We start from the raw sequence: 13,040 nt of genomic DNA, 5'->3' as shown, positions 1-13,040 counted from the left end.
ATTTGGTATTATGCCTCCACTTTACAGGGGACACATAACTCCATGGGCAAGATCAAGCTTTCCATCAGCTGCTGACCATGTGACAAACTGTCCTCATTCTATTCTTCTCTGAACATCTTTCAGTTCCCTGTGCCCAATCCTCTGCCAGTCCCAGAGCACCGACACCTGTGTGAAGAAATACTGAAATACAGCTCTAAAGGGTTACAAATGTTCTGGAAGAGGCTCTGACAACTCCTAGGACGGCAGAAAAGTGATTTTACATGAGTCTGATCCCTCATGCATGCCCTGCGTCTGTCCTCTGTGTTTAAACTACTCTTTTCTTCCTCAAACACATGGAAAATTAAGCTCAATTTATGAGACATATCTCAGTATATGTACAAAAATATGATTGCTCAGGTGGCTGAGAAAAATCATGGAATAGCCTATAAATTATCAAATACCCTTTGAGAAATATTTTAAAGGTAATGAGTTAATATTATTTCAACAAAGGGGCAACAGCATAAATGGCAAAGTTCTATCATGAGTAAGGATTTGGCTATAAAGCAAGAATAAATATTCAGGTTTCAACATCTAAAGTTATTATTAATGATTATTTTTAATTAATTGAAAAAAACGGTAGAGTGTATAAAAATAAGTGTCCCAGTATAATTTAGATCAGAATTAAACTGTCCAACTCATAATCAAAGATGGCTTGCATTCATTTTACATTGCTAGCTTGCCTTTTTTTAAAATGTTTTTAATTATTTTATTGAAGCAAACACTTTTGTTTTAGTTTGATTGAGTGAATAGAATGGTCACTGTGCTTTTAATTGAAGAGTTATTTTAGGTCTCTCTCAGAAAGCATTATCTTTCATGCTTTTCAGTGCCCAGTCCTGCTAAAAATATGGCTGTGACATATCATCTGCTGACATTCTTTTTTATTTTTTTTCTACTGGTGGGGAACCTTGTGAAAAGGTCTTTAAAACATTTAACAGGGCTTTAAATAACTAAGTTACAGAGTATGGCTATCGTGTAAGCCTTCAGTGCTTACATGATAGGTACAGGGTGTTTGATAGGTAATACTTTGTACCTACTGTAATTGCTTGTTCTTGCAGATTGCAGAGTAATCCAACAAGAATTCTATAGTCACTCTACATTAACACAAACAGGACAGGTTGTAATGTGTACATTCTTTCTCCAATTATGCAGACATAACAAAAGAATTAAGTAGGTGTGCCACCGACCTGTTTATTTCCCACAACACAGGCTGGTTCTTTCCAAGCAGAGAGATCAGACATAGTAGTGTGGAAAGCAGCCCTGGAGTAGCAAGTACAGCAAGTTCAGACAGATACAGATAATAGCAAAATATTTTTTCTGCATTTCAGGTGCAACAGCTGAAAGTTGAATGTTGACACTACCCAGTTCTTTTCAAGTCTGTTACAGAACAGGACTGAAATATATTTTGGTCTGAACAGTTATTATAAATTTTAATAGTTTAGGGAAGCGGGGGTGGAGTGTGTAATTTATCTGCATTTTCTTTAACATATCTTCATTTATGAATTCATTTGTTTAATCTGTGTGTGGTATTTTATCAAAAACTAATCTTTATTTCATAAATACTTTCTCTTAGTTCTCATTATATAAGCAAAGCTCTTACATTTGCCTATGCAAGAGAAACAGGATTTATTTGAGGAGAATGAATAATTGTTAGCTTTGCTCACTGATGTTGTACATTCAGTAACTTTAAAAGTTCCAAGTAAAATTCTCAGAAAAATTAAGTATAACCTGCTATTGATTCTTAATTTATTAATTAGAAAATGTTAGTTTGATGTATTCCTTGGCAAAAGTCTTCCTTGTGATATATTTACAGATCATAAAGAAAACAAAACCAGGAAGCAAAATAATGAAAGTGTGTGCAATAAAAGCATGGATGAAATTCCACCAGCAACTCAGCTGCAAAACCATAATTCAGTTAATTGCATGCTTACAATTTGCTCCATCCCAAAACATTTTTATGCTTTGACGGATGCCTAACAATCATACTCACAGAAAGACATTTCCTCACCCGTATTCGCAATATACACACAGAACAAAACATTAATGGACAGAGGAGATGGCTGTGCTTGCAGATGTGCCACGAACAGCACGCTACATTTTCCATCCCTTATTTTGCCAGTGATTACCATAAAAGATGCAAGACACACTTCCACAAATGATGGGTCAGCAAATTGGTTTGGGAAGAACTTGATTGCACTGGTTCAGGTGTACTGCTGTCTTTCTGTGGTGGACAGCTTCCCTGGGGCAAGACACATGGGACACATTCCTCTCACTCTTTAAATAAAGGGAATGAGAAATAACAAGTGAAACAGGGACATAATATCCTGACAGAGTTTACCTGGGCTGAGCTGAAGGTTTCGTATGGGAAATTATTTAGGAGACCACAGTTTGTTATGGGAATGTGAAGGGATTGGAACAGGAGAGGAAACTGTGAATAACAGTTCTGAGGAACAGAAATTCTTTTTGCTAGATTTATCAAGAGCAAGAAATTCTGGAAGTCTCACTCCATTTCTTAAAATCTAAAATGAGAATATTGCAAGTGTACCAATCTGATGCTGGTTAACCATAACATTGCTAACAATTACCTCATACCTCAACTCTTTGCCAAGGGTTTCTATTCGCACAGAAAAAAGCTGGCAGTACCCACAGCCTTTGCTTCAGGCAAAGCCTCTCAGGTTGTTTTCCATGTTTTTCCTCTTTCTAAATGCAGTCTTTTTATGAGGTTCCCTGGCTTCATTCTTTCCATATGTTTTCTCCTTGGCTTTTGCACAATAGCCTGAAGTTTGAGGGCTGGGTTCTGCCCCAGGTGGTGTCACAGAGAGAGGCTGGCTGTGCCCACCCCTTGGCCTGGCGCCCAGTAGAACTTTCCCAGTGTCTCCAGGCTCTCCATCCCGCCAAGCAGGCAGTGTCCCCCTTGCTGTCCCCACAACCTTCAAAGAGTCCCTAGAGCCATCACCCTTCCTCCTGTTTGGCCTGAGCACAGATGGAAATGGATCTCAGTTGCACAAATGGGCAATTCTCAACAGCCAAATTAGTGCCAGGCAACTGGTAGAGTGCATTTAAATATCTGGAGCCAGGAGGCCCAGAAAAAACAACCAGATGTATGTGAGGTAACTTAAGCTGGCCAACAGGGGATTCCCAGGCAAGAGCAGGATTTAGCTCTCTTTTAAAAGGTAGTTCTGTAGATTTTTTAATAGAGGGGCAGAGGATTCTGTTAACATACACTTCACAGCTACAAATCAATTCCAGAAGTAGGGTAGATGCAAAAGCAATGTTTAAAAAAGCCAAAAGAGGAAGTCTGTTATCCCAGATGAATTCAAAGCAGTGAATCCTAAAATTCAAGTCCCCATAAATTTGATTTAGGGCAATGCCTTGAAATAAAATTGCTTTCCTCCCAAGAGAGCTGCCTTACACTTAGAATAAGCTGAGCAAAGTCCATGTTTGTTGAAGGTGATCAATTTGACACACATGTTAGTAGATGTATGAGCAGAGATTGTGATCTAAATATAGTAATATTTACACTTTCTCTAAGCTCAATGAATAATTAAGTGTTTTTGCACAGTAGGACAAGAGAGACTGAGAGGATATCAGAACTGAGCACATCTAGCTTTGCTTTGCAGTGGCTAGATGACCTAGGTTTAAATCCTATACATAGATCAGACAGAGGAAAGATCTCTAGCTGGATATTCTATCCTGGCTAAGCCCTCACAACATTGATTTCTCCATGGTGAATGACAAGGGAAGACATAGGCTTGAACTGGTGTGCTTTGTTTGGAAAGAATCACCCACAGTCCTAAAAGCAGTTGAGACAGAAGGCAAACCAAGATATTTCTGTAACATGCTAGAGCTCGGTCATGAGTTACATACTAATTTTATGACGTCAAAATTTAGACAGAATTATGTAAGAACTTAGGCCCTGGAAATTGTGAGTAACAAAAGTAAGCCAGGGAGGAGTATGAGGTGAATGGACAGAAAGATAGGTTCAATAAATTTGTCCAAATTTTCCTAGCTTGAATATGTATCAGGAAGAGATGTCTTGATTTAGTCATGTTCTCTAGTGAGAAATTTACACTCAAACAAACAAACAAACAAACAAGAAACTATGGCAAAGACTCTTGTTCATTTCAATGAAGAGAAAAATTCTCCACAGGTTTATAGAAGGGTTAGAGCTTCTCATTTGAATTCTTTGGCAGGTCTGTAGTAAAACTATATACACACAGCCTATCTTGAAAAACCAAAATATCTAAAGCTAGATAATTCAGAAGTTAGTAAACAGACTTAAGGACTATCTTTGTGACAACCATCCAGCTTTTTGTACATATGCATCAAGATAGGACCCTGGACCACCCTTGCCCCATTCTATGCTCAAGATGGATGGTAAGTAGGTTTGTAAAAATTCATTTCTTCTGTGTATTGTCCCCAGTGTTTTTACTCTAAACTGTTTAAATTCTAGTCAAGACAGAATTGATTTTTTCCTCTGGTTTTTCTGTACTTCTTAGGACCACAGTGCTTATGTGGGATATTTCAGTATATTTCCCAGCTCGGTGGAAACAGCAGCACACAGGCAGCTTTGTGCCTCTAAGTCTCAAATGACAAGATATTGGAGGATCTGGACTTCAGCAGAGCTGTTTCACTGCCATCCTGTACACTTGACAAGTCACCAGGTCTTGGAAGCAATTAAACTAGTTAGTTAAAATCCCTATTACCATATATACTCGGTGGGGATGTGCGTGTTTTAAATTATTCTTTTGCATGATTTATTTGGCATCCTTAATAACATCCCAGCTCAGTAATTTTCTAGCTTGCCTGTTTTTCAGGACAAAACTTTGAGACACAATAACGCCATGCAGCGCTACAGGCTGGGGGCAGAGTGGCTGGAGAGTGGCTCGGTGGAGAAGGACCTGGGGATGCTGGTAGAGAGAAGCTGAGCATGAGCCAGCAAGTGCCCAGGTGGCCAAGATGGCAAACCTCATCCTGACTTGTACCAGGAACAGTGTGGCCAGCAGGACTGGGAAGGGGATTCTTCCCCTGCACTTGGCACTGGTAAGGCCACACCTCAAGTGCTGAGTCCAGTTCTGGCCCCTCAGTTCAGGAAGGACATTGAGTTGCTGAAGCATGTCCAGACAAGAGCAGTGAAGCTGGGGAAGGTCTGAAGTACAAGTCTGATGACAAGCAGCTGAGGGAATTTGGGTTGTTTAGCCTGGAGAAAAGGAGGCTCAGGAGTGACCTTATCATTCTCTACAACTGCCTAAAAAGAGGGTGTAGCCAGGTGGAGGTTGAGCTATTCTCTCAGGTAACCAGAAACAGGATGAAAGAACATTAAGTTGCACCAGAGAATGATTTGGTTGGATATTGGAAAGAATTTCTACACAGAAAGAGTGATTGGACATTGGAATCGGCTGCATAGAGAGATGGTGGAGTCACCATCACTAAAGGCGTTTGAGGAAAGACTGTATGTGGCACCCTGCCATGGTGTAGTTGGCACAGTGGTGTTCGGTCATAGGTTGGGCTTGATGATCTTAGAGGTCTTTTCTGACCTAATTATTCTGTGATTCTTTGATTATGTGTTATAACAGATTCAGGATGATGCCTTCCTTTGGTTATTTGAGGGTCATTTTAGGACAATTTGAAACACCAAGGTCCCTCAAAAGGAGGGTCTTCACATATTCCCTTGGATACTAATGCTTTTACAATTGGCTCTTCCATGGTGCTGACTACTGCAATGGGGATAGACTCTCTCATTCACAGAATAATAGAATGGTTTCATTTGTGAGGGAATCTGGAAAATCATCAAGTTCAATCCTTCTGCTGTGAGCAGGGACACCTTCAAACAGACTAGGTTGTTCAAAGACCATCCAACCTGGCCTTGAACACTTCCAGGTATGGGGCATCCACAACTTCCCTGGTCAAATTGTTCATGTGCCTCACCACAGTCAGAGTGAAGAATTTTTTCTTTTAACTAAACTCTCTGTACATTAAAAGCCCAGAATTTTTTTCCCTCTTTGTAAGGGTATTTGGGTTTTTGCAAAGCTTAAAAAAAAAGAGTTGAATTATATGGAGCATCTCATTTAAAAACAGGTTTGTTCATTCTTCTTTAGAGTTCTCTCAGAAAAAGCAAAAAAAAGTCTTGTTTCCTCAAAGCAGAAGAACACAGAGTACAGCTGGAGTGGAATTATGTGTTTTTATATCCTCTGTTTCTGTTTTTAATACATGCGCAAACTTAAGACAAAGCACAGTGAATATTCCTTTGCAAATTACTTTAGCTTGTGGAGTGACAGTGCGGGCTGAAGAAGGGATGACAGTGTGGCCTAACCAGAGATGGTTTCTCTTTGTATTTCTGTCTGTCTTCTGGCCTGAACTCAGGAATCACAGAGTATGTAGAAGTGATTAGGGTGGGTTTGGAATATTCCAGTGTTATTTTCTTCAGGTCAAGGAGTTTGCCTATTAACTCAACTTTTCCTGTGGAAAATCTTGTGCCAGTGATTTACAGAACAGTGAGTGAAAGGACAGATTAAAAGAAATATATAAACTGTTCACTATCTACCTGTGCTATCCTTTTCCACTATAATTAATACTTTTGTAATGGAAACCATAGCCAGACTCACATAGGACATCAATCCCCTGCTTTCATGTGAGGAGAAAGTCAGGTACACTTAGAGGGTTCAAGAACTGTCTGTTGCGTGCCTCAGATCTCAGCTCTGCACTGGTAGATTTGTTGGTGCACAATTTGGTTTCCATTTATTACGAATTCTGTCTTCTGTGTCCTACAGTGTATCAGATGGATCAGCCTAAAGCACTGACAATTGCAACCAGTTGATTTCTGCATCTGAGTGAATTCATCGTGAGGGCTGAGTTCTTTTTTCTCTTCCTTCACCAAAGCACTGAACACTTGGAGGAGGTTTACGACCATTACAGACGCTTTCCTGAGAGCTGCCATGACAGGAAAGAGCATCATCTGAGGGTCTGGGCCTACAAAGCTTGTTGATTATCTGTCTTCAGTATAAATCACTCCCTAGTGCTGCAAATTACTGATAACTAAATCTAGAGTCCTGTATATTCTTACTTCCTGCTATTTATAGCTAATGAAAAATTAAGCCATGTTTCCTTACAAATGGACAGAGAATGCAAAACCAAGCCAGTGTGAGACTACAATAATTGTGTGTTACAACAGTTTTGGGAAGCTGGTCTTAATCATTAATTTTCCCCACAGTAATTCAAATTATTTTTCTAAGTGATTTCAGTGACCTTTTTGTGGCAACACTAATGTTGCTATGGCAAGGCTTATATTAATATTAAAAGGTGCTCTCAGGCCACATGCTTCCTCTGAGACATACAAAAGCTTCAAGGTAGGAAGTCTGCCAAGATATTCTTTCTACACAGTTAGGAAAAGGAATGTATGGTTAATCATTGTTTTACTCAGAGGCAAGGAAGGAGAGATGCATGTATACCTTATGTATGTACCATTCCTCAACATCAGAAGAAAGTAAGGTCTAAAACTTCAGAGAGCTGTTTGCAAATATTACAAAAACATTTCAATATATATATGGTTTGACAGAAATTTTTGATAATCATGGTTGTCTGTGTTTACTCTCAAAAGATAAATCATGACCAAGCTCAAAAAAATTTATTTTCAAAAGCAGTTATAACTGAGAAACTTCATTGACTTCGCTGGGCTTACAGAACTTTTGGAAGTGTGTCAAAAAGCCTATGAAATCAAAAGATTAAAAGAAAACCTCACACCATTTTATAATAGGCTATAGAATACTCTTTGCAATATTTCAGGATCAAATTCTGCTTTTTTAACTCTGTCTTCCCACATGTAAGAAGAAACATTTTTCCTCACTTTAGCTCTTAATCTGAACATTTTCTACACTATTATTTCTTTAGTTTGCATGAGTATCAGTCAGTACACATGATTTCGTTCATCTATGGACACATTTCATACAAGATCCATAAGCAATAAAGGGTTAAAAAATACCTATTTCAGTTAATTGTTTTTGAGAGCCACAAAACCTGATTTTGGGTTTGGCCTGTAGAGATATCTCTGGGTACTGCCCAGACCAGTGGTGTGATGGATGGCAAACACTTCTGTATTTACTGTGGCACAGAGCCCAGCCTTTATACTGTCTGCTTCCTGCTCTTTGCAGCCCATGAGGTCTCCAGTTATTTTTCAAAATTGCAGTCCTCCAATGATACCAGAATTCCAGACTACAGCTGAGACATACATGTCTCCGGCATACCCTCTTATTTTATGAGAAATGTCAGTCTCTACCTAATGAGCCCAAATAAGCTATAATTAGCAGAAAGCCTCTTTATACCCCTAATAACAGAATGGTCAATTGTAAATCAGGGGATGGGGTCATTATTTTCAATCAGTCTCTTCTGTCAAACACCAAAATTTCGTAGCTAAGAAAGCAGAGACTTCTTACAACACACTAATCCTCGTTCACTTCATAAGTAGCTTAGCAGAGTTCACATGAACATATGAATCACTCTGTTTATCTTTCTGAATTATTTTATGACTGTTCCAAAGAAAACTCTTTTATAACAGCAATTTATAGTGTAATAAACTTCCCAGCATATATTCAGGCTGTTATTGTTGCAAAATTAATAATTTTTTTTCTATTCTTCTTATTCTTTTTGAAGAAGTGAATATTTGGAATGTGAATATTTCAGTCCCATTAGCAATAAAGTTCAGAATCACTTTGACTAATTCAATGAACAATGCAACAACTTTATGCACCAGAAATTTCTGCAGACATATGTTTGAGTGGAGACAGAGATGCAGATAAGGGGAACAAACCTATTTGGTGTTTAGGTAACAAAGTTTAGCCGCTTCTAACATGGAGAGAACATTTTTTCTTGACTCTTACACTGTTGGGGGAGAATGAGTTTCCTCAAAAGTTCACTCAAAATGCCTGTCAGGTATAGCACATTGAGGATTGAAACTCTTTTCAAAAGCCAGAGCAGAAGCAACAGTGTCATGGATTAGTGTGATCCAGCTGTGGTTTATGGAGAGCAAATAGGTCTGCCATAATATTGTTGTTCCACACTTACCCCATTCTTGAGATTTCAAATAGAAAGACCTGCTGGCATCATCTGCTGCATTGATTTCTGTTATATTGATATGAATTGAAGTGAAATCACAAAAAAAAAAAGGGTTTAAAAGTTAGTAAGAGACAATACAAATTAAAGAGAATGGAGGGTGAAATCTACTGGTGGTTTTGTGCCTAGAGAGTGCATGTCTGCACAAAAAATACCCCTGTAACAGCATTAATATCAGAGTTTAAGCCGCTTCTGAAATTTGCAAAAAAAGCAATTACTTTTCATTACCTACAGATTGTGAGGAGTACAAATGCTTTTAATAACTTACAAGGAGATTCAGTGTGAGATAATTACTTCTAATATGTGTGTGGTGTGCAGTTTTGCGGCAGGATTTTGCATTGCTGATTAATAATATAGTTATTAAAGAGAATCCATTAAAATTATTTTTGCTGGTTCGTAAACTCTATTGTACTTAAATGAATTTCGTTGTAGTTTTCTATTGCTGTGATGGTGGAGGAGGCAAACTTACAAATTATTTGTTTTAAATAAGAACAACAATAAAACTAATATGCAGCAGCTCTTTAAACTTTCACTTAAGCACTATTTTTAAATTATATACAAAACATCTGTTACAGATACTAAAATATCTGGGACTGTCTTCCAGATGTGAAATAATGTTTATCAAAGGATGGAACAAAAAGCAGCAATCACTGAAGTAGGTCAAGAGGGAGGTCTCTGGATTACACAGCTCTACCAGTGCTTCACAATAGGCAATGGGTTATGAAACAAACACATGGTCATAGTCAATATAACTTTATTTGCCTTATGAATAGGGTACTTAGCAGGACATATCACTGAGACAAGCTGGGATTCAGAGGAGTACACTGTAAATAGCAAGCAGCCTTATCCATACAAGTTGTGTTGTATGTTTAACTTAAAACACTATCTGTCATGTTCAGACAGAGATTAATTGTTGTGCTTAGGCACAGCTCCATCTTGAGTTACACCTTCCCTGAAGGAGTTTGGCGAGATTAAATTCTTCCCAAGACTCCGGAGCTTGTGGTGTGAACTTGGAGTGTGCACCAGCTGCAAGCCTGTTCTTTGTCCCTCTTAGTGGGCTGGCCCTTCTCCGTGACACCATCACCTTCTGCGAGCAGAAACCAGTAGATCCCAAGACTGAACACTGCTCCTATTTTATAGCTATGCTAACTAATGTCACCCTTTCTACAAAGGCTTTTTCTTATAATTTGGGCTTCCAGCCATGTCTTTAAACTGCCTTTGTATCCTGTCCTCTAGAATTGACTGTTGCCCTTTATTTCCTGATTTACTGATGCATCTGTTTCTTCTGTGCTGCTTTTGTGAACTTTCAAGTTATACAGTATATGCAGTTTTCTCATACTTTGTGTGCAGATATTTATTATACTACCATTCTTACAGAGGTTATTTCTCCCAGTAAATGGATGTCAGAATTTTAAGAGGCCCACGGCATCAGAGACATTTTGGTATCCTGAGATCATCCTCATGTGATCAATTCCTGTTCAGAAGATAGCGCAGACTTGGGCCATCAATTGACCCATTAATCTCACAAACCTTTCATAATGTATTGGTGGTCCCAAAAAGTCACGTGCAAATGAAGAAAATGTCATGGTTTCAATGTAACCTTTGCTGATCTTGAAAATAAATGTGAAAGCTAAATGAAAATATCAGCTGTGATGAGGAAAAGACTCCCTTTGCCAAAGTTAAAGAAAGAACTTGTGGCACCCTGAGAGGGAAACTTCTGACCATGCACTGCTTAGCAGTGTGTCACAATAATGAAGAATGGTAAAATGTTACATTCCAACCAAAACCACTTTGATCTTTGCTTGTAAGCAGAGATATTATGTGTCCAGATACATAAAACTGAGGTTGTACTAGAATTCCTGTTATACTCCAAAATTTCTCAGTCTGCATTGCAAACACATAAATGCAAGAGTCAGCCTCCTGGGATTGCTCGCCGTTTGACAGCTTCACATAAATTGAATATTTAAATGCCTCTTCTTTGCGGTAAGGTACTTTATAATGAAATGTCTAAGCAATATAAATAAAAAAGATGAGAGAAAAATAGTTATAAACTGTCCTTCTGATGGATTAATAGATAATGTGCTCTTTTTTCCAGTTTGAGGTTTCAAGCTTCACTGCTTCCACCTGTGTTGCCAGGGCTGTTGATTTGGATGAATTTCATTACAACATGGTATCTTTAGTCTTATTTCCCATGGTACTTTAGTAAATCCACTCCATGATTTGGCAGAGCAGGATGATTATTAGGTATTGTTGGTATATTGAAGCAGCAAGTAGGGCTGGTTTTGATGTCTGAACAAGTCTGCTTTGGCTGAAGGCCAGAAAAAAAGGGAAGGAAACAAGCTCATGACCTCCAGGCAATTGCTGGCAGCTCTTTGGGGAGGCTGCTGGATCATGATAGCAAAAAAGTCATCACTGTAGATTGTGGCATGTTGACTCTGAGAAAAAATTGTATTTTCTATTTATTAAATTGTTTTATATGTAACAAGAATTCGGTTATGCTTCTAAATAAACTTATAAAATAAGTCTTGATACATAAAGCAGATATCATCTATATGCTAATACTTCCCATGCAGTGATCCTGTGACGCAGTGATCTGAATAGAAGTACAGGATATTGCTTCAAATCAAAATGTGTGCTGCTTTTTCTTATACAACTGCGGACCCTTTAAAGATGACTGCTGGACTGTGAAAATACATTCTTGCAAAACAGAATCTGTGTACCTTTGCATAAAATTAGATAAGCCAAACTCTTATTTGCCCAAGGAGGGAAAAAAAAAATTCCCAAAAATGCCCTCCCTCCCTGGTTCAATTGAGTCATATGATTTCTAGCAACATCCTGGTGTTATTCAATATTCCATCTGTGTTGACTGAGGCACCAAGAGGTCAAGTGACTTCAAGGGTGGCTTTCCCATAAAGGCAGATCCAGCAGCTGTCTAATGGAGAAAGTATAAAAGCAGTATAATATTGGTTGACACTGGAGCATTTAAATAACTGCAGGCTGGGAGGAGATGGCATTTTCCCATTTCCCCGGAGCAGCTGAGGCTTTACAGAAGTTGCGAGTGAGACTACAAGCAGTGGCTTTTCATTGAGCTGCCAGCAGGGGTTTTGCATTCCCTAGCACTGATCTCTGATCTTCAGACAATGCAGTTATGTCCATAAACACTTACCTGGCCTTGACCTACTCTGCTGATGACCACATAAGTCTAAAATCAGTTTAAAGAAGATGATAAGCTCATTACTCCTTATAAAGTTTATAATTCACACATGAAATATGAAAAAACCATGACCGTGTTACAAACTTTTATTCAGACTTATTTTCTCTTTGATTCTTAAGAGTAGGGCTAGGCACAAGAGTCAGTTATTGCTAACACCTACTCCGTGGCAGAGTGTGGGACAAAACATAATCACTTTAGTCTGAACAGAGGCACAATCACTTGTGTGAGTAGTAACCTACAGAAGGTGTGGAACCAGTCTTAAGTGCTTAAGTCCTGGTTGGAGGGCCTGGGCAGATGCAGGGAGACTCTGGCAGTGCTGCTCACACAGAAACTACCCTTCTGCTTTGCCAAATGGCTTGCTATTGAAACAACTTCCAAAATAGTGTAGTGCCTTCATCAACACCACTGAGCTAGTCACCACCTGAGAGCTGGGAAAAACACTCTTGCTCATGTATCTTGGCCTGATTATGCTTCTTTATAATGTCTACCAGCTGTGGGACACATTCTGTTGTGCAGCCAAGATGCAGCTGGGAAGCCCAGCAAATGCTGGGTAGGGACATGCTCCTGGTGCAAAGGTATCCCAAGAGTCCCCTGCAATAAACCTGGCCTTGTCAGCCAAAATGTCTGATGCTATCCTGAGTTATGCAACCAGTTTGAACAAAGTAGGGAAAGATGAAATCATCTT

Source organism: Onychostruthus taczanowskii, unplaced genomic scaffold, assembly GCF_017590055.1.
Source record: "Onychostruthus taczanowskii isolate IOZ18803 unplaced genomic scaffold, ASM1759005v1 scaffold59, whole genome shotgun sequence".
Classification (NCBI taxonomy): Eukaryota; Metazoa; Chordata; class Aves; order Passeriformes; family Passeridae; genus Onychostruthus; species Onychostruthus taczanowskii.
This window is presented reverse-complemented; position numbering follows the sequence as displayed.